The sequence below is a fragment of the Marmota marmota genome, unplaced genomic scaffold, assembly GCF_001458135.2.
Source record: "Marmota marmota marmota unplaced genomic scaffold, marMar, whole genome shotgun sequence".
Classification (NCBI taxonomy): Eukaryota; Metazoa; Chordata; class Mammalia; order Rodentia; family Sciuridae; genus Marmota; species Marmota marmota.
The window spans coordinates 953,953-979,767 of NW_025999944.1; the positions used below are offsets into that span (position 1 = coordinate 953,953).

Here is a 25,815-nt window from a genome sequence, read left to right on the forward strand (position 1 = left end):
GCCCCCCCCCCCCAAGCTGGCTTCTCCTGGGAAAGAAATCCAGTCAGGAATGCTGTGCCTCCTCTTGTGGTAGCAGGGGACAGTTTCTGCAGGGAGAGACGTACTCAGAATTACTGCAGGCCCAGGAATGTCAGGTGTCCAAATAAGCCAGGTGGGACCTGGGCAGTGACATTAGCCAACTGCAGCTGTGCCCTTGTGGAAACAGGAGAGCTCAGATTCTGCTGACGCTGAGGGAGTGGCAGTGAAGCACGAGGTTCTGTGTCAGTGTCCTCACACAGATTAATTCCCTGGATCCTGTGAGGCAAGAAAGCCCCATCCATCTTACAAACGAGGAAACTGAGGCTCAAGGAGTGCCCCTGACTTGCACAGGGTGAGTCAGGGACACAGCTGGAGGTCAGAACTGGAGACTCTGTTCCTTCCACCTCAGGGTCCTCTCCCTTCCAAGGTCTCTCCTCTTCACCCCTCTCCCAATGGCTCACCAAGACCAGGTGGCTCCTGATGATCTACATGGACTGCTTGAGACAGGCACCAGAAAGCCTGAGTGTCCTGCCTATCAGGGTGGCTGCAGAAGCTACAAAGAGTAGGGACACTTAATAATAATTCATGAAATAGGGCATCCCTGGGAGAAGGGTGCCTGTCTTCCACCCAGAACTCTAAGCATGGCTTCCTATGCACCCCTCCAGGGCGCCCTCTGCTAGTCGGAAAACTTCCAGGCCTCCTTCTTGTTTTCCGTGATCTCAAGAGATGACTTGCAGATGAATGGACTGTTTTTCTAAGGATTCAGGACAAGAGAGATAGTTGGAATTAGAACAAATTAAGGAAGTTGAGCTTCTCTGGGCCAGTTTTAAGTGGGTTTTGAAGATGGCGGCTGCTGCGTGGCCTTAGGAATGACCCAGCCAGAAGCTCCCTGTGCTGGGTTGAGGACATCCTGAGGTTGGGATGAGCACAGGGGGCTCGTGTCTGCTCTGCCCCCACACTCCTGGGCTAGTCCCTTGCCTTCCTGGAGTCTATTTCCCCATTTCTCAAAGGCAGGGGTGAGCTGGTGACCTCTGGGATTGATCCAAACCAGAAAGGTATAAAACAGTGAGATGAGCAAAAGCACTTATGAAAAGCCTTGAGTGCTGACCTGATGTATTTGAACTTGGGGAGATAAACCACCGTTAATTGCTAAGCCAGAGAAGGCAATGAGGGCATCAAAACAGGTGGCTTAAGAAAGGGATGCTCACAGCTCATGAACTGGTGATCACAGGAGGAGACAGTACAGATGAGGAGAGGAGAGTGCAGGAGGGGAGGGGAGGGAGATTGGCTGAGGGGATTGATGAGACCAACCTGTGCTTTCTCCACCACCGCCTCAGGCTTTACAAGTTTGTTACAGCAGTGATATCATTTTCTTGCCTACAGGGCACACACATGCCCACGCACACCCACAATCCTAATCCTGCCCTGGACAAGCTGTTATCCATGGGGGAAACCCCTCTGAGCTGGGCCTTTTCAGCGACGAAGCACACTGGGATTGCAGGGCGTGGAGCAGGCTCACCTCATCCACAGGCCCTCCCCTTCTCACATGCAGCCTTGAAGTCAGGCATCTCCCTCAGTGCTGGCCACCCGCTGCCCACTGCAGTCCTGCTCGCTGCCCACTGCAGTCCTGGCTGAGTTCTTTTGCTTGGTGTCTCCTAGGGCTCAAAGACCCTAGGAAATGCCCTGGCCTTGCCTTGTCCAGCATCTCCTGAAGGCAACAGTAGGAGTCACTAACTCGCCCATCTTTCCTCCTAAAACTAATAGCTCTAGACAGACACACCCAACCTCCAATCTCCTGCCCAGCCAGGCTGCAGACAGTGGCCCCGCCTCACAGTGACCTCAGCTGTCCCACAGACTCTTACTTTAGTTCCTTTCCCCTGGGGCTGGATATTTTATGTTCAAAGTTCAACTCTGAGTCTTCCCTTGGGATGGATCCAGGAAGGCGGAAAGTGGCCCTGGGTGCTACCCGAGCAGGGACAGGTATTCATGGGGTACTCATGGGTGACCAAAGCCCTGAGAATGCCATGCATATCTTCCCTTCCACCCAAACTGCTCCTCTTATTGCATTCTCCAAACACAACAGATGATGCCCTCTTCTCCATGGGCCAGGTGCTGTACCCTAGCAGAGGGTCTCCCCAGGGCACTCACAGTCCTGCTGGAGGACCAAAGCACATGCGCATGGGCAACCCAGTCAGCACAGGCTTCCTGGAGAACAGGGTGATCCCACCCAGCAGAGACCAACTTCACGCCTGGGGCGGGGGCTCCCTGCTTGTGCCTGGTAGTTCTCAGCCAGGGATGATGCCCTCTCCCATCTTCCCCTAATGAACCAGGCAATCCACTGGGACCCCTAGTGTTCCCCTGGTCAAAGGCTGACCTGGCCTGCAGCTGATCCCAGCTGATTCTAAGTAGAGCAAATCTCACCAAAAGCAGGGTGGTATCATGAGTGAAAATAGCTATTAAACCATCCAAGAAAACTTGACTCCATTTGAGTCCTGTAGATGGATCTGAGCCTTGCTCTCTGCATTTTTCTCTAGGGTCTCTAGAGCCTTCTAGTCACTTAGGACAAAGCCAGCAGCTACTCCTTGGCTATCTGGTTGGAGCCACAGATGTCCACTGACCTGAGCTGACCCTTCCTTGGTTGGCTGTTCCATGGCTCTGTTCGTCTAGCCGTTATCCCAGCCAGCCAAGGTCCTCCTCTCCTGCTCCCTCTCCTCATCCCACCCTGTCATCTTCAGGACCCCAGGAATCTTCCTGTCATCCAGGACACACAGGATAGGGAGGGACCACCACCTGATGGTGGCATTAACAAGTGACAATGCACTTATAGTTAGAAATAAAGATGGAAGATGGCCTTCTTCACGGCCACCTGTTAAGCTCTTCTTTGGAATGATTGTTCGTGGAAATAATAAGGGGGAAAGGACTGTCCCAGGGTTCCCAACTGGGAGGTGCCCCTTACTCTAACCATTCTGAGAGAAGCTGATCCCACAGAGGAAAAGCTCGCCAGAGACTTCACAGCCACGTTGATTTCTAGCCAGGTGTTCCCAGGCCCTGCGGCCAGTGGTCTTGGTCTCCGTAGCTTCTGCGGTGAGGGCTGCCATAGGGAAAAGGACTAAACTTGGCTTTACCATCAGCACCTGGCTGCCGAGCCTGCCAGGTGCTCCATCCCACCCCATGAGAACGCCTTGAACAGCCCTACGGGACCGGTTACTCCTGATTAGATAAGAGAAAATTCCTTTTTTTTTTTTATCCTGGATACAAAAGCAAAATTATTTTTTTTTCTCACTTTCACCAGGGTTTTCAATTGAATACATCTGAAACCCTGACTTTAAAAGAAAAAAATTTTCACTTTGAAGCAGGTATTTTTGATGGGGCTTATTTTTGGATTTGAGATCCCTGGGCTTCTTGCCCCATGAATTACCGCTTGCTGCTGTGTTGGAAATGCAGACATTGGTGACCACAGTATTAAGCCAAATTTAAAATCTTTAGTCTCCTCCATCTGTAAGTGTTATGTATCTACCTCATTATGATTTTTTTGGTTTCCTGTGCTTTCGTGTTGTGTACAATGTCAGAGGTGAAATGTAGATAAAAATATATATATATAAAAATATATATTTTTTGCTTTGCAATAAAGTTCAAAGCTATAACACAGAATATTCATGAAACGTCATAGCCTTTTATTGTGCTCTGTTCTTAGTTGTGAACTGTCCTCGGGAGCCCTTCCGCCTATTCACTAGAGTCAATATTGTTACGTTTGTCATTTTTGATGAATTATCCTAATTATTTTAAGTGTACTTTTTGGATACATGAATAAGACACTAGGATTCTTGAACAACTCTTGGTTTCAAAGGTGCTTTATTTCTGTGGACTCAAGTGATCAGAGGGAAGTGTCTCTGCAGACTTGAATTTCCAGATAAAATGACCCATATCAACGTTGTTGCGCTTTGGGTACAGAAGGAAAGGTTTGTGCTTAGGGGGAAAAAGGAAACATTTGTTTGGCTTTAACTTTCTGCAGCTTTTGACATTTACTTATGTCCAACTTCAGTTCCTTGGCATGAAATCCAAAAAAACTCATGGCCTTCCTAGTATTCTTGACTAATTTGGCTGTTTTCGACTTTTTGAATTTGCCATTTTCTCTAGGTTGATTTTGTGTATTGTGCTATTTGGTGGTGAACTATGCTGTGCCCAGCCCCCACCTCTTCTCTAAACCTTCTGGAACTCTCTTTCATACCATGCATTAAGAGGGACGGTGCTCTGGAAATATTTGTAGTCTACAAGCCAGCGACGCCATAAAGACTCAAGTTTTTCAGAAGAGTCCTGACCACTTACAGGACTGGCTCATGGGATCTTGCAGAGAAGGTGGATTGTCTGCAGTTGATTCTCCTTATCTAGATGTTTGGACAGAATTCCTTTCCTTTAGCTAAGCACACCTAGGTCGTGAGCCCTCCGTAATGTGTATGGTTCAATAATCCTTGTTTTTCTGTGTCTTTGGCCAAAAATATGTAAGGCTTTTCTCAACTTCACTTAATATGTTTTAAATGGGATAAAGAAAGGTCTGTAAGTGAGAGTAAAATATCCTTAAAAATGACCCTTCTGTAGAACTCTCTAGATGTTTTATTATTTCTGAGCTCCAAGGAGTTATGGGAAAATAGTAATTGAAAGGAGGAGAATCATTTCCACAAGTGGATCCTCTTCCCATAAAGCACATACGATGCTACAGAAAGTGAGAACACGAGATTCAATTCATAACACGTTGTTTTTTCTTCTTTAAATCATAGAGAATTGCTGATGTGCATTGATAATTGACATTTTAACTTGTAATTTGGAGGGTTTGCTCTGTTCTTTAACAATGCTGAACTGGCATTTAAAACAACTCTGGCTTGGTTCTACTTTTCCTGTTCTTCCTATTTCTCTCTTTTTATGGTATAATGGTCTGTCAAAGAATTTAAATGCAGATAAAATGTATACAGAAGGTGGAACACACTGGTGTTGATTTGGAGGGAAAATATAATGATAAATATATATTTATATGTATGTATACATATGTGTAAGTAGGTGAGTGGGAATATATGATATATTCACACACACATGACATATACACACACACGGGCATGATGACAATATGCTTCCAAAGCTGGTTTTTGATTCTAAGGGATTTGCTACCTCACTGAGCTTCCCAAGATTTTAAGATTTCCTTTGAAATCATTAAATATTTGAGAAATGTTTGCTATAGATTATTTTTTTCCACTTCCATTTTTCTTTAACTAGAAAGCACAATTCTTACTAGTCCCTTCTCTTTTGGTGACATAGCTATGGTGGATTTGGAGGAGCCTATTCTTAGGTGGGTTTTTTTTTTTTTGTTGTTGTTAGGTTCTTTCCTGTACCTCTCCTTCCATCCTGTGCAGTTTCAAGAGAAAGTCATTGGCAGACGCACCCGCACCTGCCCTTCTTGACTCCACCTCTCCATGCATCTCCCGTGCCCACGGGCCTGTCCATCACTCACTCGTGGAAGACATTGTTCATCCGGTTGCTCCTCAGGGAGGGCTTGCTGGCTGTTCTGAGTCTGAACACTGGGCTGCCTCCATTCTTGCAGCACCTTCCTGTGGCCACACCCTTTGTACCCAGGTCACAGATGATAGGAATGCCAGGCTTAGGGGCAGAGGATCTTTCTCCATCTGTGGCAGAGACCTTTAAAGCCATATATTGGTGACTCAAAGCATAAGAGGTAACCTATTTCTTTTAGAGGAGGGGTCCAAATGTTCACCTGAGGTGAATGCATGGACATGAGCCAGTTGAGCCAGTTCCATTCCTGCATTGACGTGTGCCCCAGATGAGCCAGTTCCATTCCTGCATTGACGTGTGCCCCTCGTGGGCAAAGCTCCCTGGATTGGAGGGAAGCCCTGCCTGGTGGAGCAGCCTGGGAAAGCGGAAAGGAAGGTGAGCTTTTTTCTCTCTAAGGAAGGATTGCCTTCTCCCCCTGCCTTTTCCATCAGACCCGTCTCTGCAGGTCAGGTTGGTCCTTGGGCTTGACGACAGGTTGGGTTGTTGAGCGAGTTTCCTGCACTGCTGAGAATGCTGAGTGTTTCTCCGTGTTGCTTGTCTGGGTGCCTCTTTGCCCCTAGATGGGGAGAAGGCACTGTCCTGGGAAGCTGTCCTTCTGGATGAAGATGCTTTGGGTGCTGTTAATGGCTGTTAGTTGCTCTTAAGTTCCAGTTTGAAATCTAATTCTGATGCTCCAGCTGATTTTTGGGTGCACTGCTTTTGGACAAGAATAACTTCTAGGCCTGAGGAACTTGGATCACTGGAACAGAGGGAGCAGGTGTGTTTCAATGGCATGTGGCAACGGGTGCCAAGATTTCTTTACCCTGAAATCAAAGTGTTGCACAACCAGGTAGAGACTTTTTGCATGTGGACTTCCCTGGCCACTGGGTCTGCCGGGCACTGACTTTCCTTGCACAAGGACAAGGTGACAGATAAGAAATCAATTTTACCTCCTAGGAACTTCCCTGCCAGACAGTATCAGTCAATTGACTACCAAGTATTTATTGAACACTTGCTATGCCAAGCACAGGGCTGGGACCCTGGAGGGTCTAAAGGGGGAAACAAACTTCAAGGAATATAATAGAAGAGATAAGAAATATGTTTAAGTAACTATGATACAATGAAAAATAGCACCCACAGAGTGGGAAGAGGTGCGCTGGGCATTCAAAACAAGAAGATACTTCCAAGCAGTATACAAGAGAAGGCCTCAAAAATCCTGGCATCAGGTCAGGGTGGAAGGATTGGTGGGCTGCACAGAGGAGGATGCATAGGTCAGCCGTGCCCACAGGCCTGTTCATCACTCACTCATGGAAGACACTGTTCACTTTCTGATGAGAAAGCAAGACCATTCCCAGCAGTGCATGTCCGTGCCATACTGTGTCTTTCACTGTCTGTTCATGTTCACTCGACCTTTGGAAAGAACACTCCTTTAGTTGCCGCTGTGTTGACTCTGGGTTGGAACATGATTCAGGAAATGGCTCCCCTTGTGGATAACCACATTCCCTCTTCAAAGGCTTCAAGGACGACCCCAAGAGCTGGGCTTGCAGGTGCTCATATGTCCAGTGCGCATGCTGTGGTGCTCACATGTGTCCAGTGTGCATCCCATGGTGCTCATATATGCATGCTGTGGCTCAAAGTTCAGTGCACTGTGGCCTTGGTGTGTCTGAAACCTATCCCTCTGGTCCTCCACGCTTGGTAGAGGCCAGGAGGAATGAGGCCCGAAGTGGAGTCTTGCTTGTGAGGGGATGTCAGAAGACTGGAAGGTTTGAATCGACCATTCTACATTTGCTTTATGGGACCACTGAGTTGCTAAGGTCAAAGGGAAGGCATCTGAACAGTCAATGAAATTCCTAATGCCCACGCCTCCCAGGAGACAGAGAAGAGCCAGCTTCTGTTTCCCAGTAAGGTTTCAGTTCAACCCTGGCCAGCCCAGCATTCCGGAACATTTGAGACCACTGCAGCCTGCCAGAACCAGTCCAGCCATGCAGACCATGATCAGCCATGAGCCCCCAATGTAGCAGTCACAGCAGTAGTAACAGTGGTCACAGTATCTCCTAATGAGGGACTGGATCCTTGCAATTTGGAGTAAGACCCATTTTTCCTATAATTTGTGCAATGGTTCTGGGCCTTTCCAGATACCACAAGAATCTAGAAGAGAGGGCTGAAAAAGATTTTTTTCTGACCCTTTCTTCAATGGCCCCCAATTTCCTCACCCTGGCATATAGTTTCTCTTACAGTTTGTTCAACATGATTTCATGTTCTGAAGATTAGAAAAATGCAAAAACAAAGGATTCAGAAATCGGATAGGAGATGTGAAGGCACAAAGAATCAGGGCAGCAGGAAAACCTCCCATACAGACCTGTTCTCAGCATTGGTCTTTGCCATTCAATGTAACCTTGCCTCTGATTGGACCTCAGATCCCAGCACACTGAAGTGGAGATGCAGGGAATGGCAGTTCTGAACCTTAGCCCTTATTCTATTATTATTATTATTATTTTATTTAGAGACAGGGTCTCACTGAGCTGCTTAGTGCCTCCCTAGATTGCTGAGGCTGGCTGCGATCTTCCTGCCTCAGCCTCCCAAGCCACTGGGATTACAAGGCGTGCGCCACTGCACCTGGCTCTTGGACTTTAGCACTTATTAACAGAACAAACAGCCTCAGAATTCCCTGAGTTTTCTTAGTTTGGCTCCTTACAGTCATTCTCTCTTTAACTTTTAGAAAATAATATTATTGTCAACTACGGCTTAGGACCTTTCCAGCGAGAGTGGGATGGGGCCCATTTCTGGCCCTAGAGCGGATTGATCAACCCTGTCAGCCCAACACCCGTTCTAAAAAGGTGGACTTCTACTTTGCACAAGTCATTTTTAACTCCAAGCTTCAAGAGTTTAAATGTTGATAATTCCCTGTACTACCCGGCCGCTGGGGCTCCGGTGAGCCTGACTGCCCATGTGCATCCACTGAGGGTGACACGCAGACTCTCGCTGGCCCCCATGTACCTTGCACACCTTATCTTCTGCCAAGCCTGTGTTGCCCAAACTGTCACTCATCTCATACTCAGCTCTTATTGACGGAGCCTCTGCTTCATGCCGATTTGTTAAGTGTTTTTCTATTTTCTTAGTTCACCTAAGTTATTCTCTGCAGCAACCCTATTCTCTGCAGGGATATAATCTACAGCTTTGTTTTACAGATGAGGAAAATGAGCCTTAGGTGACTGAATGGACTTCCCATCTTCCATTAGTAAGAGACAAAGCCACTTGGTGTGCCCCAGCGTCTGGACCGAGAGCCCTTGCCTCCTCCACCACACCCCTGACCACACTCTCCCTGCTTCTTTGTGACAGCCTCTTACCTTTCTTTTCTTCCCATGATCCAGTTGAACTTGGAGGTTTGTTGTGGTACATCTTACCTGGGCTTGCAGCAGCTGAGGGTGGCTTTACCTATGAAGAAACAAGTCACCTTGAGATGGCTGAGAGTAGAGCATTAGCTGAGTTTGACATGTGAAAAAGAATGCCTTTCCCTTATTTCCAAGAATCTTCTGTGAAAAATTGTCTAGCATAGATCTTTTGCAAACCTATATTTGAAGCCAATTGGTATTCTTCTGATTATCTCAGGAGGTTTCTTTGGCCTTTGGCAGGATAGCTCCATATGGTAGAGAAGTGGTGTATGGAGTGTGTGGCACCATTATCTTTTGGAGCCCAAGCTGCTAAAAAGAAATTGAACAGTAAAGCTCTGAACTTAACCAGAGTTGCTGCTTCCAGATTGGCCATTCTGAGGCCCTGGGCTCTTACCGTGCTTCAGAAAGCTCGCCAAGACCTTGGCTTTGTCTGATGCTAACACTGGCAGCCATCTTCCCTGAGGTCAATGGAAGAGCTTTCTTCTCTTGGGAGCCAAGGGTCCCTGAGCTCCTGCACAGCTGATTCTTTCCATTAAGCAGTCATCTGACTTCCTCATCATTCATCTGCAGAGATCCCAGGCACCTGACTAGAACTTGCAGCCAAGTAGTGCCGTGTGGTGGGGAGCTCCTGCACTGAAGGGTGAGGCCAGAAGTGATGGGGTTTGAGGGAAAGGAAGAAAGACAGCTTAGCACCACTGGGCTCAAAGACAGAGGAGATGACATGGCACATGATGAAGGGCAACTGAGCAGGACATTAGGGACAGTTGATAAAGAAACAACGTCCATAAGGTATCCCCTCATCTTCCCCTACTTTCCTTAAAAGTAGCCCCCATGGTGCAACAATATGTGGTCTCTATGGACCACCATTTATAGAGGATGCTTCTTGCAAGATCATCGAAAGCAGTGCTCTCTTGGGGAAAATGGCTTAGCCAGAGATAAGAGGCAAAGAGAAGGGAGGGTGAGATAAGATTCCTCTTTCCCCAAGACAGACTGCTCTAGAGAGTGGGATATGTCCCCCACAATCCCGTTAGCCTCAACCTGGAGGCTGAAGAATTGGCCTCTTTACCATCTCACCTCCAGAAGAAATGAAAGACCCAAAACCCAACGTGGCTACACCATCACAGCTGTCAGTCTAGCCATTAAGTCTTCGTGTCCACAGACCATGTGCCTCCCTCCCGACCCCTGTGGATTTAGAGATCGAGTTAAGCAGTATGCTAAGAATAGGTTTATGGATTAAAGAGAACAAAGAAAAAGGATATTCTCTTAGGAACAGAAAAGAGAGATACAATAACCCAATACAAGGTTCAACACGGGCCTGGTATTGGTCACCTTACCTTCAAAGGTTCCCCCTGAAATAAGCAGCCCTATGCCAATCCCATGTTGCCCCTTTAGACCAATGAAATATGTCATCAATTCCTCCTTAACATTCCTCTCCTCCAAGCAGGATCTCGACTCTACATACATCCAAGCACAGCAGCTGGTGATGGAATTCACCACTGGGCTAACATACAGCCCAGCAGTTTCCTCTTCTGAAGATGACAATGACACTCCCTAAGGTCCCTTCTCATCCTAGAATTCATTCTCAACACACCCACTCATCCAGCAAATGAGAAAGGAGTTTATTTCCTCCCAACCCATCCCAATGTGTCTGAGTATAGGAACCCAGGCACAGCCTCCTTAAGTCAGTGGTAAGTATCTCCTACATCAATCCAACTATACTTTTCTCTTGATTTAAAAAAAAAAGTGAAGTCAACTGCTCACTGCCCTAATAAAAATACTCAAAACTGCTATCTTGAAGATTAAAAACACTTTGCTTCCTCCAGTCCCCAGTTTGTGGTTGACATCAAGCAGTTTAAAGTGTTGGGTGAAGTCCAGAGCATTAACTTGTCATAGGAGAGGAATTGGCCACATTGGATCTGCAAAGATTATTGACCAAACACAACCAAGCAAAAAATAATCCCATAAACCCCCCACCACGGTCCTTTACAAGTCCACCTAGAGCTGATGACTGATCACCATCTCACCAAGAACGTACTTTGGATACAGAAAATTTCTGAGCCCCCTTCAGGGGAAGGTGCCGTGCTTTGAGTGGAGTGAATGGGGCTCTTTGCTGGGCCTGTGGTGTGCTTCCCCCCCACCCCCCACCGTCCTCCAACTGTGGATAAAGTGACGTCCTGTCCAACATGCAGATGAGGAATCTGAAGGTCAGAGAAGATGATCTGCCCAAGGTCACATACCACTGAGAAGCAAGAACCCCATGCCCCAGCCGGTGACGTGCAAAGCCCTTCTCTTGAGAGATGGAAAAGCATAGGCCACCTCCCCCTCACCACTGTGCAGACAGTGTCTCTTCTCCAAACCCTATTCCTGGGAGTCACTTTCAACTAAAGGAAGCTCCACAACTTGAAGAAAATGATACAAAATAATCCAACACACCTAGAGTGGGACATCCCCGCCTTGTCTTGGGGAATCTTCCAGACTCAAAGCATTTCTTTAGTCATTAATTAAGCACTCCGTATCCTCCCAAACCCCAATTTTGTTCTGTCCCTTTGTCTATGGAAATACATCTGTGATCACAAATCCTTAAATTTTGTTTCAACAGCAGACCACCAGATAAGAAGTACACCTTTCAAAGGGATGGATCTAATGAGGCAGAACTCTAGGATTCATCAGAAGAGTCCGGGTGGGCATATATAGAGGCTGTTCAGGCCAACCTGCTTGTGAAAATCCTCCATCCAAGGGGAGAACTGTGGCCAGCAGCCCCTGTAGATCTCCGCTGGCTTGGGCGGACCAAACATTTGGTAGCACTCAGAGCAATGATCAGAGGACCAGGTTGTGGGTCAGAGCTAAAGCAGCACAGACTATGTTTTCAGCTAAAATAGCCATCAGAGCATGCTGAACGCTGGGCAAGCTTAGCAAGAAAGGGGATGCAGGCGCCTAGGAAGGTAAGACCTCTTCTGGTCAGAGCAGAGTTTGTGAGAACTGCTCAGACAAACAGCCAGGACAGCTCGCAGGTTCTGCCTGATCCTGTAACTCCCGGGACAAACTACAGTGCACATGATGTAGGAAGTATGGCTGTCCACCTCCACCTGGGGGTCTGGGACTCAGAGCAGTGGGGATACTGGTGGGCACTGAGTCTGCAGGGTCTCAGGGAGCTTTCTTTCCTTCTTGAGGAATGTAGCAAAGTTTTTAAAGGAAGCTCAAATTTCCTCCCATGACTAGGTCTTAACAAAATTATTGAGTGCTTCCTGAGCTCACAACGCCAATCCACGTTCTTTTTTAAAGGTCAATTCCTCCTGTGGTAGAGGAGATTGCATTTCTTTCCCTTCTCGGGTTGTAGGCTTGAATAAAGGGTTTGCTCACCGGCACACAAAGTACCCAGGTCACTGGTAGGGAGCAAGTCAAACCACCAGCCACCGCTTCCCCGGGGACATGCCCGAGGGTGCAGCCCCCTCCCACATAGGACTGGCCAGTCCCCCACCCTAATTAACAGCCTCTTGCTGCTTTTAAAATGCAGCAAACCTGGGAAGAGCTCACCCGACACTGTTAGAAGAGTCTTAGGGGGGCTAGAAAGAGGCTGGTCAGATGGGTCAAGAGAGGTTTTTCTTGGATGTGGGTCCAGGAAGAGGCCAGAGAGGGGTTGCATGAGGAGGCCAAGCACGCCAGCTGGTTTCTGGGGCCTTTGGCCTGCTGTCTGTGCCCAAGGTACCAAGTGTCTGTCCCCTCCTCTTGGTTCCTGAGGCTCTGCAGTGCGTCCCCACCCACTAGCCCATTCCAGACTAGCACTACAAATCCCTAGAAGTAGCTCTTCCGCAGCACCTGGATTCTCCTTTTGTCCCACCCATGAACACAGAGACAGTCGCCTGTTTTCATTTCCTGTAGCCACTTGTTCTCTTTCAGCCTCTCCCCAAGGCCCATTCTCAGATGCCCTTTGGGGCTCTACTTGTCTCCCCCTTTCCTTCTTTTCAGAACACGAGACTCTGAGAGGCAAGATGGCCTTGCAAGGGCCATCCACTGGCCAGCCAGGGGCTCCTCATCCCAGCTCTAATTTTGTTCTGTTTTCCTTTTTGGGGGGCGGTTCCTGACGGTGCAGTGGGCCTGACCCCATTATGTTTTTCTTCCATCCGCTGTGATGCCACTCTCTCCCCCAACAGCCTGGCAAGGGGAGCTGCAGGGCCAGGCAGCCTTGCCCTGGAGGCTCGTGCTAAAGCATTCTTAAAAAACAAAACACAGCGAGGCAAGCTCAGTGAGGCGGGAACTCCCTTTGGATCCTCAGACCATCAGCCCGGTTTTCTAGTTATTTTCTTGTTGGAATTTTAATACCATCTATTTATTTTCTTTCTTTCTTTTTTTTTTTTTTAATGCGGGAGAGCCTCACGCTGGTGACTTGGGCAAACAACTCCCTTCTTTTGTTAGTGTTTGCAGGGGCAGAGGCGTGGTGAACTTCTCTGTTAAGCTGTCCATTACGGTGTGGGGTTGATTTCCGACTGGTGCATTCTCGCTTATCAGGGACCTCTGATTCTAGGAGAACAAAATCAGCGACTTACTCTAGTTACTGTAAGCAGACACATTACTTTTACTGTAATTTGAAAAACCTTGCACTGTAATGGTTTAAAAAAAAAAAAAGCAAATCTTATTGAAACTGATTTTGTATTTTTGATTACATCTGAATTTTCACGTTTTTGTATCCGACCGTAGTGCTTCCACAGCTTGTGTTCAAGGTCTTGTTTTCTTTCCAGGTTGAACTTTTAAGATTGTGTTGACACCAGAAGTTTAAGGGGCAGGACTGGGCCCTGCTAGCAGGACTTGTCATGGGGGTGTTTCCCGGCCAGGTCGCTGGCTGGCAACGGGCACTCTTGCCAAGAGGGAGCAAGGTGACCTCGCATTCCATTGCGTGATAGATCACATCTCCAACTAATTTAAGGCCAACGGTTTGGCCAAACCTTTGCCAAGGACTCTCTCAACTGAGCTGCCCCCCGCCCCTGCATTGTCCAGCTTCCTAGGTAAGGGAGGACATTTGTGAAAACAAACTTGTGAAATTAATTTGTGATTATGATTTTTTCTTTTTGCGGAAACGTGCTGGGAAACAGACAGCATGATGTTATTGCTCTTTCTGCTTTTCCAAACCAATACACCTGTTGTGCTCCTTGGTTTCTTAGTGAAGAAAATTCTAGAAACAGACCGAAATATGAACTCTTTTCCTCCTGTATTTCTGATTAGCAGTTCTCCCTATGTACTCCTAACTGTTGAAGTGTTTTCCTTCTTAGCATTGCTCCTCATATTTTACTTTATTTTTTTACTGAACAACAACAACAACAACAAACCCACAAAGGAACAAATAATCTCTTTCTCTTTTTCTCTCTTTCTCTCTTTGATGTGTAATGTTGTGTTGTCCAGATTCTGTATAAAAATATGTATATGATGTATCTGATATTTGGCAGCCAGTGGCTGTTACTTTAACCAATATAATTAACAAAAAAAATGCATAATGTTGGTGTTTGATTTTTTTAACAAACAAACAAAAAAAAACAACCTAGTTAAGATGTTTGTGTATTTTTGCATGGTTAAAATGTACTTAGTGCATTGAGAAATGTCGTGGAGGTACTCAGTGAAAAGGCCGGTTTACTTTTTAATTCTAATGGTGATTGGTTGTTGACCAGACTCTTCCCAATAACGTCTGTCTTCTTTGATTTAGCATAACTCTATTTATGACTTGTTTCAGTACTCAAGATTCAACATAGCGTGTATCTCTCTATCTCTATTGTATTTACTGTTCCTTAAAACCAGGTTGTGTACGTTCGCTCCATCTGGCACAGGCGTCTCCATTGCTGATTTCTGTTGAACTGTCTCATCTGATTGCTGTACAGTCCAGATCTGAAGCACCTCCGCCCCACGGACAGGGCTGTCACCTCTCCTTCCCGAGGTCTAGTCCCTGAGCAGTACTGGGGCTTTTCCCTTGTCAAGGAACATCCCTTTGTTGTTGTTGGTACCCCCCCCCCCAATCCTAGTTACATAAAGGAGAAGAAAAACACAGGAAGGTAAGCAGGAATCTACAAATTATTTATATTTTATACGTATTAGTACACTTAATGTGCTATAGGCAGGCAGACAGTCTTTAAATGTGAATTCAAGAGAAAGGTAATAGAAGATGTTCAAGGATTCAGGAAGCGGGATCCCGGACTTTTCTGCCAGGAGTGTCACCAGATCCATACAAGGACTGCATAAAAATTAGTGGTTTCTTTGTGTCTCAGTTTCATCGTGTATAAGATTAGGGAGGGCAGCGTCTGGAGACAGGCAGCTACATTTCTTCAATCTTCAGAGTGCTTTGAGTAAAGGCAATGTTAAGGACCAAGGGATGGAGCTGCTGTGTGCTGTGTGCTGTGTGCTCAGAGTAGCCCCTGTCCTCCTCTGAATATCAGAACCTGCTCAGGGTAGAGACCTGTCCAAAGACACACGATGACCAGGGATGCACAGTCGCTTCTTCAGCTAGGTGGCGCCTAGTTGGTAGGCAATGTCTCCAGTCTATGTAGTCGAGTCCCTGCCCCTGCATCTGATCTTTTCTCTAGCTGAGGCAGAATCCATGTGCTTGCTTTCCTCCTGTGTACTGTCAGAAGTTTGCAGTTCTATATTTTCCCATCCTGAACTCTGATAGATTGCCCCTCCCCTCCCCCCCCCAGTGCTAGGAACCAACATGTACAGTTGGGATTAGAAGCAGCTAGGTAGACATTTCCAGGATCTGTGTTTCTCAGACACAGGGCTTCTGGCAGAACAGTGCACCTCCCAGCAAATGGGTCTTTCCCTCTTCAAGCTGGGGTTAAGCCAGTCCTCTGAGGTCCTTGGACTTACTGGCTCTGCAGCAAACGGTCCATCTGAGGGCCACCAGTGGAGACCAGTGCTTGGATGTCATTGCCTTTTTCCCTCTACAAGGTTAAGAGACCAGAGCTCAAACACTTCACAAGAACCTTCTTTTGAGCATTCACTCCTGGTGACTTATGTGACTGAGCACTGATCACGTTTCTGCCTGATGCTGGTGGACATCTTTCAAAACATGCTGAGATTTTCATGAGGTTTGATTGCACTTCCTACTTTCTTTAGAGTCAAGGTTGACTGAAAGGGACAGGGTTCCTTTCCTGTTGGCTCTTCCATGCTAAAATTCAGAGGGCACTGTGGGAATGCGCTGACATTGGTCAGGAGTCTCAGGGAACCTGTCAGGAAGTTTGAGTGCCACTCCCCCTAAGCAGAATGAGCGCTCTTGGATGCAAGGCTGTGCTGTGTCCCTCATATTCTTCAACTTATGTACAAATGACAGGACAGATGAACACAAAACCTCGCTGCCTACACAAATATACAAACCCAAGGCCACTGGCTCCTGAGCTCTGCTGGCTCCCCAGACGTGTCTGTAAACCCAGCCAAGCAATCAAGCGTATTTGCCATTGTTAAGTGTTGCTGAGACTCACTGGAGGAGGGGTAAAGATCACTGCCTGCTTTTCAGTATGGTAAGAGCAGAGCTGAAGAAGTCATGACACTGATTTAAGAATGTAAGTCCAACCACAAGATCTTGATCCCTGCAGAAAGACAACTGGTTCCTAATACCATCTCTACAGTGACTCCCTGGGTGACTCTGGACCCTATCTAGGATTAAGCTTAATACTCTCTAAGAGGGCTTGTTTAGTATTGTAGATAACTTAGAACATATATTTAAACACATAGTAGAGTAGAATTATACAAGGAAGTCCTATGGATCTATCAATTGACTCTAACAGTGACCACTAACTCATGGCCAATCTGGTTTTGTCACATCCCCATAGCTTGATTTTTATTACTGATTTATTATTATAGCTCTTAGAATCTTAGTTAAAATGTTGCCCATTTTTCTTAGGACCAAAATTAGATCACTTCCACCAGAGAAAGGCCAGGCAGGGAGCTGGTCCCCAGACAGGCTCGCCATCTCTACTGACATTTTTCCTTGCATACACCTCGTCCCTGTGAATGTCCCCTAAGGTGGTCCTGAGTAGTTACAGTGAAATGTCTCCATGCTGATGCATCCACAGCCCTGGGTGTCTCATGGAGAGATCCTTTCTAGCCTGCTGTCTCATGCTGGAGGATGGAGGGGGTTTCCATCTGGCTTACCAAAGTCTACAAAGTCACTTGTAGGAGTAGGTCATTGTACACTTTGGCAGCAATGGCCCAAGAAACAGTTCTTCAATTGCAGTTAAATCATCCAGCCTCTTGCCAAAAGTTAGCTCAGAACAACAGACAGCTCTCAGAACTCCCCTTCCCACAGCATTCCAAAGTAACCGTCCATTGTCTTCACTGCAGAGCACGAGGAAGGGCCTAGTTCTTCTGTCGGTCCTGGGCTGTCTTTTGCCCATTTCCCTGTGAGTGATTCAGACCAAAGGCGCTCCTTTCCCTTCCTAGAGACCGCCCAGGCCTTGCTTCCCCTGGTCCCTAGCTGTCCTTTCATCTGCTGGGGGGAGGATTCCTGAATCCTGAAAGGCTTGTCCTCTTCTCCAGCTGAGCATGGGCCAGGCAAGCATCCAGCCTGGCTCTCTGGACAAAGGAGTTGAAGGCGACAGGGACGGGCCCCATGATCTCTAGCAAAGGTCTTGACCTAATTTCTGCATGACCCCTGGTGCTTCCATCTTCCAGTCCAGCCAGCTGAGGGTGACCGCAGGGAAGAGATTCTGGAGAGAGGAAACTCGGATTAAGTTGCCCCGAGTCAGGGATGAGCCTTCTTTCCATGGAGCCTTCCAAAGGGCAAGCCCTCTGCTACTGTGTACTGTAATCTCAGCGCTTCAGGAGCTGAGGCCTCCTGTGCTTGGGGAGGGGAGCCGAGGACAAAGGAACCCCTTCTCCCCTGTTGTTTACCTTCCATCTGGCTGAACCTAGCTGCCCTTAACTTCTAGTTTGCTAATGTCCTTACTGCCTTAATGACCACCTAAAAAGCAGTCAGAACCAGAAGCCCCTCTGGCAGCACCCAGTGGGAGCCTGACCGTCTCCCCAGGGCTGTGCAAGAAAAGGGTCCAAGCCCCGTCTCCAAAGCCCACAGTTTGCCTCTTGTTGACAGAGCAGTGTTCCCAGGCTGAGGAAAAACCCAGGGCTGCTCAGGTGGTGAGACCCTCGGGCCCATTGTGACCACGAACAACCCGACTCCATCCTTCCGTCTCCACTGCTTCAGATCTGGACTCCGCCCTCTCCTCCACCTCACCTCTCGCCCAGAGACCCTCCACCCCCATCATGCTCAGTGCTGTTCCTGAAGACCATCTAGACTTTTTTGTTCTCTGGAACATTCTACTCACCTTCAGCTGCAGCATATCCTTCAGCCTCTCCACCAAGCTCTTTAAGCGAAAGGCAGTTGCTATCTTCCCTTGGACAATAATGAATGTATCTATTGTAAGTGCAGACCATGTAGAGAAGCGGCTGGGTTAAGAAAAAGAGGGTTTTTGTAAAGCCTGTTTATTTTTTTAGGTCAGTTTTGAGCATTTCTATTTTACCACCCTTCACATGGTTTTGGGGAACCCAAATTGTATCAAGGTCTCATGCCAAAACAAGCCAACGGTTGTTTTCTTTACCTTTTTCCTCCATGCACCATGATTTCAATGATTGTTTCGGTGTCATTTTAAATGTTTTCTTGTGACATGTGCTGATGATAAAAGTCATCTTGACAAAAAACAAAAAAAGATTTATACATGAATCAGAAAGTATTTATTTCAATTTTGTACCTTTCCATTTTAATACATTATAATGTATTGACTCAACTGAGATAATATAAACAGTTCATTTTAATAACATGTGTGTGTGTGCCTTTTCCTTTGTGCAGTGTGGGGGAGGGGCAAATACACTGAGGGTGGAGAACTGGGTGCTAACTGGCATCAGGTGACCTCTGGCTGGGCCCAAGGCTTCTTGCACCTGGAAGTTGGACACAGCTGGCCCTGGGAGAGGAGGAGATGGTAAAGGGGAGTGAGGAGGTAAGTGGGTGGGTCTCTAGGCATCACCCTTCTTGCTACAGTGCATGTACACAGGGTCCCCACCCAGGAAGGACTTACCACGCCTGCCAGGGAACTGCTTACTCACAAGACGCAATGCAGGCTGGCACTCAAAGGGGAGAGAGAGCTCCGGGAGGGGAAGCCAAGATGTGAGAGAAAGACTCAGCACTAAAAACGGGGGTCTGAGGGTTGGGGCAGAAAACCTCTGGGCCATGTTTTCTGGATGTAACAGCTTTCCCCACAGTGCCTTATGACAGAAATCCTGCAAATGAATCCCTGGAGCGAGCTGCCTTCAGACCAAGCTCCAGGGACATCTAGCAAGAAAGGTCTTTATGTTCCTTAAGCTTGTTTCCTCTTGCCGTGTTAGGAGAAATGCAAAACTGAACACAGTCATACTCACTTGAACGTCTGTCAGCGGTGGGTGGAAGGTGGGGGCAGGGTGGGCAGCTGGGAGGGCGAAGGAGGTACTTCAGTCTGACCCATTTCAAAGTGCGCATGATAAACAGGCAAACTCACCAGTCACGGATGTTGTTCTAAACTGTTTTCTGTACGCTTGAACATGTCTCATTCTCCAACGGTGCCGTCCAGGAGAAAGGGGAAACTACTCGGAAGGAATTCATACTGGCATAAGCACATGCTCTTCTGTGAAAGGATACCTCAATATGGGACTCCTTTGGCAGCAGAGAGCTTTTATTCGATGGAGGTGTCCAGGACTCTGGAAGAAGTGGTACATCTGACCCATCTCCCTCAATGTCCATTCTCCCCATATGCTTCCCCCACAGAATTTTTAAATTATAACTTTTTACACCTGCCCTGCTTCCCACATCTCTTCTGGGGCAAGTTTGTCGGCACCAGGAGGAACACACAGAGCGCACCTGCCTTCACGTCCTGAGTCCCCTGTCCATCTCCAGTCTCTTCTTCCAGGAACATGTGACCCTGTTAGGAGACTGATTACTAGCTCATTTTCAGTCCTGATCCTGTTCTTTAGGAATGAATCAATTGCCAGTTATATAAAATAAATGGCTCTTCAATCCTATGAAGGGGAAATTTTGGGGACATATTCCAAGGAAAGAAACAGAAAGCCCTCTTAGGTCTACTTTTTCCCCAAACTCTTTTTCCAAAACTCTTATTAAGCTGATGGATGCAGCAGTTCAGTCCTTTACAGAAGATGTAGAAGACTACTACTGATCACCCTAAACGAAAATCCTTCCTGCAGTGAGTAAGCCCATTCACTAAATGTTTCCATCAAAGGCAGTTCTAGAAGGCCCTCCTGTGAACCTTGGCTCTTAGGGAGTAAGGGCCTAGAATTTCTGATTCTTGCCCTGAGCCAAGTGTCCCTGGTCTTGGCCAGTCTGGACGCCTCCACAAAATACCCTTGACTGTGTGTGTTATAAACAGGAATTTATTTCTCACAGTTCTGGGGACTTGGAGTCTAAGATCAAATTGCTGCCAGATGTGGGTTCTGGTGAGGGCTTCCTGGTTCAGGGACAGAGATGCTGCTGTGTCGTCCCATGGTGGAGCAGAGAGAGAAAGCAAGCTGCTTTCACAAGGGCTCCACTCTCATGCCTCCTCCCCTCCTCTCCCAAGGCCCCAACTCCTAATACCATCAACCTGGGTTTAGGATGTCAGTGCAAATTTAGAAGGGGACATGAGCATTTGGCAGATGGCAGGCTTCTTGTCTCCACCAGTTGGAGTTGGGGAGGGAGGACTGTGACGGATTCCTGGATGAACCGCTGTCATGTTTGACTTATTCTCGCTCTCTCTCACTCACACACACACACACACACACCCACCATTCTCAGGAAGCCCCTAGCCCAGTCATCTAATCAAGCACCCCAGAGAAGGCCTGTTTGGACACCCTCTTCTGACGTCAAGAAAAGCAGAAGCTGAGCCTTTCCTTCCTCAGTGCCCCCTTCTCTCTCTTCCTGAATCATTTTGTTTTTAGGTGCGACGGCTTTACTTCTTCTTTGCAATAAGAACAGGCACCTTGACCCAGCAGCTCGGTGCCAACAAGGCAGCAAGTCTTTCTCCCTGGGAGCAGCACCAAATGGCGTCCCCTAGCCCAGTCAAGTTCAGGCTGCACAGGGGGGTCTGGACCGTCAGCCAGCACTAAGAGTGACAGGCAGGTGGTGTAGTCCTCTTACCTGGGAATTGGTCAGGAGTTCTGCTGAGACCAGGAGTTGAGATTTTAACATCACAACATTTTCACATGACGTGAGCAGAAGTTCACACTGAGACTCTTGGGATCTTTGTTCTGTAACGAGCATCCAGGGAGGACTTGTGAGGCCACCTGGAAGCCCCTTTGTTCCCCTCACTGCCTGCACTCGTTTCAGCTCTGGACAGGCACAGCTGAGGACATGCTTGCCCAGGGCCTCCTGTGCTGAGGTTCAGTTCAGGTGGCTGGGGTAACCCCAACTCCCAGGCACACTGTTGTGCCTGCTCCCTCTTCTTTGACATTTACCAGCTCAGTCAAGCACACAGTTCTCTGGGACAGAAGCCACCAGCCTCTCTGTCTTATAGGCCAGGAAGTGACATCTCAGAGAGGCCAGTCCACCTCTTTGCCTGGTGAGTGACACAGTGGAACAGTGCCTGGTTCCCAGGGCTGTCGGGCCCAGACCTGTACTTGGTCCCCACTGCTGCGAGTCAACTCATCAGACCCCTGGCTTCACCCTCCCAGCATGCCCCCTCCTAGAAGCCAAAAGGGACTCTCTGGCTATAGTGGGGTCTACACAGAACCCTGTTGGGTTCAGTTAAGGGTGGAGATGCCAGCCTTGGAACAGGATGCTAGGAAGAGCAGCCCTGAGGTCGCAAGGGCCTGGGCAGTGCTGAGGCAGGCCCACAACCACAAAGGGTGGAGCAAGCTGAGGTCCAGAGGCAGAAGCCCTCCTGGGTGACATATGGAGGCCAGGGTGGCTGAAATCATGACCCTGACAGGGCCCTGAGGAGAGCCGGTAAGAGCTTGGCCATGCCTAGAGGAGAAACCATAGAAAGGGAAAGTGGGGAGGACACAGGAAAGGCAGATCACGCATGGAAGGTGCTGGGCAGACAAAGGCTGGTGAGGCAGGTGAGGGCACGCAACTGGGAACACCTTCCGTGAGCCAGCAACGCGACATCTGCAGGTCATACAGAGAGTTAAGGCGGTCCTGCCCTTGGGAGCAAAACTGTATGTTTTTTTTTAGGTACCCCATTTTTTAAAAGGAGGCATGTATAATAATCTTCACATACATACAAATAGAGTTAGTATATGCATACCAGTTTGTATGGAAAAGATACCCTTGGAGATACCATTTCCCATGGGTCTGCATTTGCATATTTTGAAAATGTTGACAAGCTGCTGTCACTGGAGTCTGGGACCACTTTCCAGCATGCCTCAGATTGCGTGGATAAGAGGGAGTTAACTTTCCAGGCAAGACACTACATCTGTCCATCCCAGAGGCAGATCACACTTTCCAAGGGACCACACATTTTCACATATTAATAGGTAAAATAAATATATTTAAATTATTCTGATATAGTAAAGAAGCAGGTATTGTTATTAATTAAAAGTTCTGACAATATAGAAATGCATGTTGTAAAAATTCCTTTCTCTGCTGAAAAGACCAGTATTAACAGTCTAGAACGGTATCTCCACATGGTATCTTTTCCATGCAAACTGGTATGCATATACTAACTCTATTTGTATGTATGTGAAGATTATTATACATGCCTCCTTTTAAAAAATGGGGTACCTACAATTTTTCAAAGTTTTATTTACTTAACAATATTTCTCATGATAAAGTTTTTTTAAAGGGGCTATAAATAAACTAACCCTATAAATCATAAATATCCTATGTTACTTATTGGGATTTCCTTAAAGTAGTCCCTAGTGCTCTGTAATTGTTCTCCAAAATCACAGACTCTTCCTTACCACCCTGTCAATCAACAAAATCCCCCAGCTAGTGACTTAACAGTGTTATGATTCTGAAGAATTCTATCTACATCTAAATATAACCCTCGAGACTTTCTCTCATCTATTATTCTACTGAAATCAACAGTGGACAGATCAAGAGAGTGGCCCTGGTGAACAGGTAAACAACACAGAACTGTTTGCACTCAGATACAGGAAAGCCATCCTCTGAGGCTTTCTCCATGCCAAGCACTGTCCTAAACATACATATCTCTTCATTCAGCCAGCAATGTGTGTGTCTTGTCTTGGTCAGTGTGAGTTGCTATAACAAAATGCCCTAGACTGGATGAACAATCTTATAAACATCAGAAATGTATTACAGTGCTGGAGGCGGGGAAATCTAAGATCAAGGTGCTGGCTGATCCTGTGTCTGGCGAGGGCCCACTTCCTGGTTCACATAGCTAGCTTCTTGCTGCATCCTCACATGGCAGTAGCAGGGGGAGCTCTCTGAGGTTTCTTTTATAAGGGCACTAATTCCTCATGCAGGCACTACCCTATGACTTAATTACCTCCAAATACCCTCATATTGGGGTTGGGTTTTAACTGACAAATTTGGGAAAGGTCACAAACATTCAATCTATAGCATGTATATAACTTTGAGGCAGGTACCATTTATCATGTGGATGAAAACAAGACAGAGGAAATTTAGTAACGTTCCTAGGATCAAGAGTTGGTAGGTAGCAGAGGAAGATGGATGTGCGACGTGGATAATAGGAGTGGAGGGGATTAGGTCCCAAGCAGTGGCCACATGCACCATTAGAGTGCTCTAAAGGCATAGATGAGTTGTCTCTGGGAATCCTTACAGCAATGCCCTGGAACAGCAGACCAGAGGTGATACAACCATAGCTGTCACAGCAAGATCTGAACACTTAGCTTGGTAGCTCATGTGCCAATTACCACACTAAGGAAATCCACTGTGGGAGGACAGACCACAGCAGCAGAGCTCCACAGGCTGTGCAATGCTTACCCAGCAAGCAGCAGACGCAGGAGAGAAGGCTAACAGAGGGGCTCAGGGGAGTCCACAGTGAGGCCCGGCCCGGCAACTTCGTCAGGTGACTCCAGTGTCCACTCCTCCTTGCCTGACATGATGCTTTCTCACTCAGGTCAGGGGTTCTGCCAGCAGCACAGGCCTTGAAACTTAAAGTGTGTAACTCAATCAGTTACCACCCATTTCTACTGTCCTCATTGGCCCTTCACCTGCTTCTGCTCTTTTCCTTTGCAGCATCTCTGTCCCCATCCCCACCATCTTCCCCTCTCCCACCAGCTGCCCCTGAATATACCTTAGGATATAAGAAACTAAATTGCCACTATCCCATGAAAGGTTAAGGGAGGTTAAGTTAGGACAGTAAACAAAAGCTTTAAGACAATAAGGGAACTGGATTTCTCTGTTGACATCATAATGTTAATATGGATCTCTGGGCATGAGTCTTGATGGTTGAGCTTTGAGGATTTTCAGGGCCCTTTAGTGATGCCTTACAGCTTAATGTCATAAAATTTTGACAGGAACAGAGGAGGAACCTCAGGCAAGAATTGCTGCTAGGAAGCCTAGACCAGGATGCACACAGAGCTTTCTCTTCACACTGGTCTTGGCTGGGGAGTGCCTTCCCACTCTGAGCTTCTGTAACATGCTCTCTTTCTGTATGCACACATCATCACAGCCCATGGCTCTGATTCATATGAGTCCTAATTTTTGTCTATCTATATTCTTTTCTATCCTGTGACTCTCCTTTGTATCATTTATTAAACTTACAGTTCTACTCCCATGTATGTAGTTATTTGATTCACGTCCACCTTCCCTGCTCAAAAGCAAACTCAATGAGGGTAGTGGCCAGGAATGTTTGTTTCTGTCTGTCTCTGTAACTCTAGCTGTTAGCATATGTCTGAAACAATAAATATTTGTTGAAATAATCACCCTAATTTCCATTTTACTTAATATTATACCTATCGGGTGCTTACTAGGTGGGAGATGCCATTGCTAGCACTTGAGACGCAGCACTTCATGACTGCAGCAAGTGCACATGGTGGGCATTATTTTTCATATTTTACAGATGAAGAATAGCAGCACAGAGGGAAGAAGTACTTTCCTATAATTAAAACGATCTCTTAATTATCCTAAGGCTTTCGTGATCCTGTCTTCCTAAGTCTCAATGCCTACTTGCACCTTGTCCTCCACCTCACAAGATACCTGCCTCCTCACTTGGCTGTGAAAATCCATGCACCCTGTCTTCTCTCTCACTTCCTGGGTACTCAATGAAGCTGTAAATATTCTTTGGCGTTTCTTCTAACATTTGTGAAGTTAGAGAAGTTTACTTTGGGTGTCTAGAATCCTAGTTAAAAGCTGAGTTTCATTTAGACAAGCTTCACACAGGGTCTCCTGGCACCTGGGGAAGGCTTCCTTCCGCACTGTCCTGAAGTCCCCAGAAGAGTCACCTGTCCAAAACCACTTCCTGACTGTCTGCCCGGAGTTCTAATCGCTTACTCCTGGACACAGACACGAATCCACTTTTGTGACCATCCACGAAGCCCCTGCCAATATTCGAATTGTTCTGCTCGGCGCTGGTATGGATGCAGACGCGGATGGGACAAAGGCGAAGCTCCAAGGCGTGTGCTGTAGTGGAGAAAAGAAACTAAAACCTTGGCCTTGTTGAGGTGTCACTTTACGGGACACGAACGTTTCCCCCGAGGTAGTAATCTGCTCAACTTGGGACCCACTGGCAGACGGTGGAGACGCCCGCTCGCTCCCACCCGGCCCTCCCTCGTCTTCCCGGCTACCTCTCCCGGGGAGCACAGGTGGGACGTGGAGGGGCGGACTCTGCGGGGCCGCTTCTTCCCTCAACTCCTGGTGCTCAGCGTTCACAGAACACGACCCTAAGGGCGGTGTTCACAGAGCTCGCTCTCCCGAGACCGCGCTGCGTGCGGGCAGACGGCGGGTCCGCGA

General features: G+C 47.4%; 1 long non-coding RNA gene across 11 annotated transcripts in view; it reads right to left on the reverse strand.

Moving 5' to 3' along the window:
• The window catches only part of LOC107153870, a 62,112-nt gene extending 36,303 nt beyond the window's left edge, over window positions 1-25,809 (reverse strand). For 6 of the 11 annotated variants that reach the window (XR_007346995.1, XR_007346996.1, XR_007346992.1 and 3 more), the window contains exons 1-9: window positions 25,650-25,809; window positions 25,357-25,485; window positions 23,845-24,014; window positions 21,076-21,185; window positions 19,807-19,867; window positions 19,448-19,646; window positions 18,518-18,605; window positions 18,245-18,365; window positions 8,904-8,991 (exon numbers count right to left, since the gene is read on the reverse strand). This is a non-coding gene — a long non-coding RNA (uncharacterized LOC107153870). The other 5 variants (XR_007346994.1, XR_007346990.1, XR_007346991.1 and 2 more) reach the window with 5 other exon arrangements.
• Between the last annotated feature and the right edge of the window lie 6 nt (window positions 25,810-25,815).